Source organism: Scatophagus argus, chromosome 15 (genome assembly GCF_020382885.2).
Source record: "Scatophagus argus isolate fScaArg1 chromosome 15, fScaArg1.pri, whole genome shotgun sequence".
Lineage (NCBI taxonomy): Eukaryota > Metazoa > Chordata > Actinopteri > Scatophagidae > Scatophagus > Scatophagus argus.
The window spans coordinates 19,268,512-19,277,586 of NC_058507.1; positions in this window are offsets into that span (position 1 = coordinate 19,268,512).

Here is a 9,075-nt window from a genome sequence, read left to right on the forward strand (position 1 = left end):
TTGCTGAAGGCTTGTGTAGCAGTTATTTCCCATTATAAAAATGGAAGTATTCTAGGCTCTCTTGTGTGTGCATCTGAAAATCGAGTATTATCTGATTGTGTAAGGTGGGTTCTCAGTCACAACAAGTTCCACAGTAAACAGTAAAACCATAGAGGTTTACCCCTTTGATAATATTTTTTTAGGGCATAGGTCCTTTATTTTAGTAATTGCTATCCTTTAAAAATGTTTTTCTGCTAACAGTCCATGAGAATTTGACAGGTATTTATTCACATTCTGATTTACTGAGACTACATTTTGCCAATATATCAACACCTAATAAATCATGTCCACAAGGAAAGCATCTTTACTTTATGTCATTGTTCATCCACTAATAATGACACTGTAATCTCGGTGTGTGTGTGTGTGTGTGTTCCTGTCTTTGTATCACTGTAAATGCCCCTGTCTGTCCCCTGTCTCTAATCTGCACCAACTATGGATAAAGTTTGGTTAAATTTAGGCACAAAAAACACTTGTCCAATGAAATCTGGGGGGAAAATAGGAAAAGGAAAACCTTTTTCCAGTGAGGTGCTTGCTCACAGGTCGCCATCAAAGAAAGAATAGAGAAAAGCAGCCCACTCATGAGTCTAACACAATCTTTCTATTTCAAGTTCTAATGTTAGATGCTAACATTTGGGATAATTGCCTTCTTTGTAGTAAGTTCCAACAGCCATCTGAGTAGAGTCTTGGTGTTAGAAATTTGCAAAACCTAAGAGGCACTTGTTATTTGATAAACAATAGGAGCATTGGTGAGACCGAAAGGCATGACCAGATAGTCAAAGTGAAGATTCTGAATTTGTAACTGAAGTTAGTCCTGAGATTCAGTGAAAACAGTGGCGCCATGGAGAGGATCAAAAGCAGAGATGATTAAAGTCAGAGGGTTCTTAATAAAGATGTTATTTAGGCCATGGTAGAAAGTACAGTGATGTAATAAGTAAGTGTTCTTTGAAACAAAAAAGGAAGCAACACCAACAGGGAAGATGGTTGAATAACGCTTGCATCCAGTCAATCATTCATGACTTCTCTTTCGAGGCAAGACAGAGTTGTGGAGTCTACTATTAGGAAGAGGAACAAGAGAAGATCTGTGGAGCAATGGTGGAGTGATGAAGCTGCAGAGACAGGGCCAAACTTCCTCTGGAAACCTCATTCAGGTCTTGACACTGCAGGGATGGTGGCCATTAGACTCAGGACTCGGAGGAGTGACTGTGACCTCTGCTGGAGGCAGAGCAGATTGCAGGCAAGTGTAGTGGCATGATAAATTGACAGCATATGGTGTGTGTGTGTGTGTGTGTGTGTGTGCGTGGTGGTGGGTGACTAGAGTCTTCCTTCTAGTTCCTAGTTTCTTCCTTCATTCTGTTACCTGTGAGAGGAAATCCTTATCAAAAAAACCTATCATCAGCACCAGAGTTGACCAGAGCAAGGAGGGGCAAGGAGAAAGAACCCAGTCTAATATTCTGCGTGTCAAATAACGCTGATTATGCATGTCCGACAGTGTCTCATCCAGATGCAAATGCCAAAGCAGGAAGGCTTGGTGCGTCAGTCACAAGGGTAGCGTTACAGAGTGTCACTATATGGTGACATGATAGGACTGACGTAGTAATATTCAGGAAAAAAAAAAAGCACAGAAATTTCTGCTGAGATCTCTGTGCCAAAGGTCACAGACAACAAAACCATCTGCAAAACGCAAAGAAACAATTCTGAGGTTCCCATGATAGAACGCACTCCTGTTCAGAGCTCCTCAGAGCTTTCCACTGTGCAACAATATCCACTGTTTGGGTCAGTAGTTCTCCTTGGGCCAGGGAATATACATCATCATATATCGTCAATATACAATACTATACTGTGATAATGTGTGTAAAATACACATCTAAAATATGTGAAAAAATTAGGTTGATCCAATTATACACAAGGGCAATATCTCAGAAACTGTTCTACACTGAAGGGTTCAATAACATCCTTCTCACAAGCATTTCAGCTGTAACCCCAGAAGAAAGTGCACCAAGTAACAAGTCAGGGTGAAATATGAAAATATCCTATGAACACTGCGTCTGTAGTCTAGGGTAAAATCAAGTTAGCAACAAAGATAACCTGTTCAGAGCAGTTAAAGGATGCAACTTAATGATGGTATTCATTGTCCAATTTGTCCACCCTTTGCAGTGCGGGTTAACTGGGAAGCTACACCTGATGTGGCAAAGTTACTCTTGAAGTTAACTGAATAAATCTGTTACTTTGCTTCCTAGTATGGCCTGCAGGTGTTTAAAATCTGAACTCTAATTTGGTAAGATAAACCAATGGGTGCTCTGACGCTAGAAGAGCACTTGTGTTTCCCAGCAGCTGGTTGCAGGCTATCGAGGTTGATGTTAGAAAGATTTATTCAGTGAGGAAAACAACATGTAAAGTACAATATGGGCAGATTTATGCTAATCAAGAAAACACACAGTTGGTGAGTTTACTGTCAGTATAGCAGAGCAGTTTTGCGTAGGCCTTAAAACAGTTTAGGCTAAATGTAACTTGTATTTTTATTCACTTTTGCACCGGAAACTAATAACAAACGTGTGAACAGAGACACACAATATTCTTGACTTAATTATTTCAATAAAATCTAACTTAACCACAAATATGAGTACAGTAGCAGAAGAATACAGTTATCAATAATATATGAGGACAGTACTGATGAATATCTCTATCTACTCACAATGCTGTCTCGGAAATTTCTCTTACCAAATACCAAATCTGGAAGTGAAGCAGTGAATGTTAGTAAATTGGAGCACGCAGATCCACAACTTTGGTCAACATAATATGTCAGCTTCCGTTGAAATCTGAAATTTTAAACCCTTCTCCCGTCACACAGACCTACACATACCTCACTGGCTCCCAGTGGAAGAAGTGAGCTCACCGTGGCCAGTAGGCCGGTCAGCATGTGCAGGCGGTGTACAATGTCACAGACCAAAACACACAGCTCATAATATCCACTGCACCTCTGGAGTTGATTCCTGTCTCAGAAACACCGGTGCGTACAGCGTCAGCATTTTTTGTGAGGCACACACCCAAACAAACCGAAGGGAGAGATATTGCCTTAGCTGAAAGGCAGTCATTTTGGGTGAACACTAGTGGTCAACACATTTAAGATAATCACTTGGTGGAGTCTGTCAAAATTGGAAACATGCTGAGGTCAAAATGATGGGTACAACTGATGACTTATATATATATATTTTTGTCATTCATTCCAGTCAGCCTGTGCTACAGAAGGTACACAGTGTCAGTGACAGCCGCTAAATAATAATAATAATAATAAAATCCCTGTCTTCCTTTCCCCATTTGAAAGGAGCTTCAATTAAATGACCAGGAAGGGGATTTAGATGGAGTCACTTAGGAGTTCTTAAACAGAAAACGTGACTTGAAACTGAAACCCCAGGTTTAGGTTTGCAGTACACACCAGTCATTTTCTCTTGTCCTATATATCCACAGTGACAGATCAGATACCCTTGAGTGGTGAATATTTTACAGGGCTTCACCTGGGATATGTGTTTTGTAGACTGTTGGTCGAGCCATTTGAAAGGAGTACATCAAGGACAATAGGGATAATGAATGTTATTCAAGGAACTTGGGGTTCAGTGTCTCACCTAAGGACACTTCCACATGTAGGCTGCAGGGACCCGGAATTGAATCACTGACCATCAGATTGGTGAACAACCTCTCTAATCTCCTGAGACACAGTTTACTATTCTCCATCTTATTCTACAGTACTTATGGCATTCTATCCCTATTTATCCCTGTTTTTATATTAATTCAGTATCTTCCCACTGCAGAAAGAAACTGCATTTAGGCTTAAGTTCTGGTCTTAATGGGCCACATCCTCCTGTTGAAGAGGGGTGTCTCAAAAAGTTTGTGTCTGGATTGAAACTTTCCTCAAATTAATAAATGTAATATATATTAATATCATATTTCCAGTTTTACTTGTGCTGTATTAATTTCTCCATCTGCTCGCACCATCTTCTGCAATAATTTAATAGCTCCTGACTGGAGAATTAGCACCATTTACACTTATCTTGGTGGACCAACTCCTAAAATTAGCACCAACAATAATTAATAGAAACTGGCTATAATTCACAATCTCTCTTGCTGACATTCTGTAAATTCAATTACAATTTGTGCAAAACGTGGATGAATATTTGACTTCTGACACAAGTCCAACTCCAGCTTTGGACTCCAGCTTTGGAGTTGGACTTGTCAACAAAGATCACAGTGATCTTTAAGAGAGCAGAGAATGTCTAGATAGATAGTAGATTTATTTGCAAATTACAGATAAACTTATATGATGGTGGAGTCAGATGGTGAAGAGGGTTGAACCTGCTGACTGTTCCAATAGCAGTGATTCTTCCATGAAACTGAAGTGAAGCCATCAAAGATCAGCCTGCCAATAAACATCAGCAGTTTATACTGGCATGAAAGACTCAGGAGTGGTTCTCCTTTGCATGGTTGTGTGTTGGTGATGCATGGCTTCTCATCAGCTGTGAAAGAGTATGGATCCTTACAGGTAACCAATAAAGGGTAAGGTTACAGATCAAGTAACTCTGGGTGGTGTGTGTGTGTGTGTGTGTGTGTGTGTGGAGTGGGCGGAACTTTGAAGTATAAAAGAAGGTTGACAGTCAAGTGGGTCTGTGTGCGTCAAAGATGGATCTGTTTGCCTGACAGATGATGGAACAAGCTGCTGACACTATGAAAAGTTTACACACGGTTGTTCACAACAAGCAGGATGGATCAGACTTAAACAGGAGCAGAAGGTCTGGACAATGGGGACTGAATGTTACTGGAAGACAAAGTCAAGCTTTGGAGATCAGCGTCCAGCGGACTGATAGACCAGTTGTGGCAGACATCAGTGTGCAACCATCCATTTATTGCCAATCAGCAAAACTGGCCAACACTGCACACGTCCCGACTGGGTCAAGACGTCTCAGTGGTCTATCAAAACTAAGACAAAGGACAAGCCTCCCTCTGCCACCTATCAGCAGATCAAGAAACATCTCTGGGAAAGTGGAACACATTGAGGCTCTTCCAGCACACAGGTGGGGGTCGGCCAAGGCAAAAGGATATAGTACCCATTTACCAACTAGTAACATGATGACAAAAAATACAGTATTTCAGATGTTGATTACTCAAGATAGGAAAATAAAACAGAAGTTTAACAAATACAATAAAATCAGTGTTGCTCTTGTAGCAGGAGACAAAGCAGCCATCAAGAATTCAGAGACTCGCAGTAGACTGATTAAACGGACCTTTGATGGTCAGCCAGCTGCAACATCGACTTCAGCACCAGCAGATCCTCCGATACAACAAAATAATGACGGCTGTGGCCCTGGTGCCAATGACAGCAGTGTGATGATGCCAGTCAGGATTAAACATGATGCCAGTCTCAGCGAGACAAGGCAACAAAGAGATTTCTGCTCCGATGACTCAGCTATTGAAACAGAATCTGAGGGCTCTTCAGACAAAGGTTGTCTGGAGAGGTTAAAGGAGGACAGTGATGATGAGTACTACACTGACCAGAGGATCACAGAATGGGTCCTTAAAGTCAACTCCAGCCTCTTCTCAACAGGGAATGAGGTCCTGAAAAGATCTAAACCTGCAGAGGAGCAAGATGTGGCAACTATAAAGATAATCTACAGTGGAGACTGAACTGATTTAGTGTTATATGGTTTGACAAAATTTTCACTTACAACTTACAGCTTCATCAAGATTGGATATATGGAGATTGCGAATTTGTGTTGAACTTCATCACACAATTATCCATACTAGCATGAGGACCACGAATTAAGGTTGTTTAGTCAGAGTACTATTTCTAAGGTCATGAAAGACCTAAGTGCACTTCTTCACGAAAGAAGAAGTGTAATTATTGCTATTGATTGATGCATGGCTGCAATACAATAGTTTTATTAGATTGTATTAATAATGACAAAAACAGAAACAAGGAAAAATCTTACATGCAGTCCTCATAATATTCTCTATACATATCAAATTTATGTAAAAAGAAATACAACGTGAATTTTATAAGAAGACAAGCTGAAACAGTTTCAACTTAAGCAAAGAATATGCATGTACCCTGGGGCATTATGAGGTAAATGACGTTGGAGTTTGTGTTTCTGCAGTGTTGTGAGTTCAGTTAGGCTAGCTACAGCTAACATTTGCAAAGCTGGCTGTTTTGGATGGAATATTATATCGTTCAAAAAGGTGAATTGTTCAAAAAAAGGTGCACTTGAAAGATTTAGGTTAGGTAGTAAAAAAATCTCTTTTGCTGTTGTAAACCATCCTCCAACATAATTTGCTGTTCAACCACTTGCAAAGCTCAGGTGCACCACAATCAAGATCCATATATTGATGGCTTATTAACATTTAAGGTTAAGACATTTTTGTTTGCTACCATTACCACTTGGGCTCAGAACATGTGTACACAGGCCCAGGAGGTGAGTGGGCTGACTAGAGGGGTACTTGAGCTCACCAGAGAGGAACTTGGGTGACCCAGTGGGACAAAAGAATGGACTAGAGGGTAAGTGGACCGATGAGAGGAGCACTAGGGCTAACCAGACAGGCACTTTGGCTGAGCAGAGCATCACTTGTGCCATTGAGAGGGGCACCTAAGACAACAAGAGGAACACGTGGCAAATCACAGAGTCACACAAAACTAACAAACGGGGACTTGAACAGAGTAAACTGGGTAAACAACACATGACCTTTACAAAAAGTGCTTGATCTGTTAGTGTTATTGGTTACAGTTTAACAGGAAGTTACATAAACGTGGGGATTACCATGAGTAAAGTTTTGTTTTGGGTAAGTGTACAGAATTGTGTATTTTATGAACAATGCCATTATCACTGAAACCACAGAGATTTATGAATAAACCTCCAACATTATTTTAAGACCACATTGGTGTTTTTACTGTTAACTGATTAGACCTCTGCTCAGGTTGAATTTGGATGAAGCCATGCTGGGAATTGATCATCCCTTGATTGCTTCTGTGCCTTTTGAAAGTGCAAGGCTATCCAATGTCAAGCCAATTTTAGAGACAGTGAGTTTCATCTAATCAGGGCTAATCAGGCAAGTGAAAACACCCGTGTGGGTGGACCGGCTGTCTAGTTGATTTCATGAGACAGCTATGTTAGCGTCATTTTTATTCAAGAGATTCAAGATAGTTTTTATTTGTTACACACGCAATTATACACAGTACAATGTGCAGTGAAATTCTCTTTGTCCCTGCTACCAAAAATAGGTAAGTGAAATAAAATGAGTAAAATTAAAAATTAAATATGATAAAATAGAAACCTTATTAAAAAAAACTAAAATAATTTACATCTAGTGCAGGTGGGAGTGGGATTGTCCAGTTTAACGCTTACCGTTGAGCAGGCGGATGGCCTGGGAGAAGAAGCTTTTCCTCATCCTCTCAGTGTTGGCTCTCAGGCAGCAGAACCAACGGCCTGGTGGCAGCAGGGACAGCCATGAGTGTCCGGGGTGATGGGTCTGCCTGAGGATTTTCTCAGCTCTCGACCTGCATCGTTTGATGTAAATGTCCTGCAGGTTGGGTAGAGATGTTATGGTATTGTTATGTTGCTCAGCTGAGCGGACTACCCTCCTAAGGGCCAAGAGGTCCTGACATTAGCCGCCAAAATACTGGGAACAAATAACAGGCGTCCACTGGTCCAGGAAAGGCAGAACCAGGAAAAGCAGGCCATAAAGACAACTAACATGATAGGGGTGCAAGTAAGAAATAAAAGTCCAGCATGAACCCCATAAAGGAAAACCCAGGATACCCAACATCCAAAATTCACAGCTCAAGCTACACATGAGTAAGTGCTAGAGCGATAGACACACAGGGTCCTATGACGAACTGACAGAGTGAGGGAAAAACACAAAGTCAAGGAAGGATCCTCAAACAGCTGAATTTCAAGGATGCTATGTCATCATATGCCACCAAAGGATCGTTCAAATATCTCAGATCCTTCAAATTCTACTAAGGATTGAGTCCTTCACACAAAGAGTTTTTATGGATGGCTGTGTGTATCCCTGGCAAGCCAAAAGTAACCGCAATCCTATGCACAGAACTCTGCTGATCTTTTCAAAAATGGCAAACGAGAGCAAAGAGGTGTCATCATATGGCACAATATGCATTGAAGGTAGAGACTTATCACACCAGGGTGGCAATACTAATAATGCACAGGTGAAACTAATTAGCAATCAGAAAGGTGGGGGAAAAAACACAAGGATGGGAAATGAAAGTACTGTAACAAGTAGAGAGGTATTTCAAAAATAGTGCTGGGAAAAGACAAAACTAAAACCCAAAATCATGTAGACAAATATACCCAAAGAAGAGCAGCTATTGTACTTATAAAACTGCAGCCATTTGCAGGACAAAAAGTGTTGTGCAATTCAGAGTTTTCATAAAGATGAAGGAACAGTGAAATGAAATGTGTCTTTTTACCATAACAATTGCTTAACAACAAATTTAATAGAACACATTTCATTTATTTAAGCAGCTCATTTGAATAAAAGTTAAAAAAGACCCTGCTATAAAACTGTTTAAATAACATCTGTTCCCTTTACATACTTTTATTTTCAGAATTATCAAACAAGTACCAGCCATATTGGTACCAAACACATATATCACACATCCCCCCTCTCTCCCCCAGCATCGTGCTTGTATATGGTATAACAGGTAGTCTGTGACGTTATACTGCAGACATTTTTTGAGAATAAGCATGATATAAACCAAAGAACTGAAAGTATTTAAACTAGATTTTGGCACAGAGTCATACAAGACAGGACAGAATGTTGTAATAATCCAAGATACAGTTCATTTCTCTTTATATTGTACTGTATTACCAAAAAAATGAGCATTAAATTAAATCTCAACAAACTAATTAGCACACAATGAACCAATGCCCTGCATTGGTGAAATTTGCCCAGTTGGTAATCCAGCTCAGGTGTGTTAATATATTTTTGTGGTCTGACTACAAACTCAAAAGTGCCAAATGACCAAAATTAAATTAC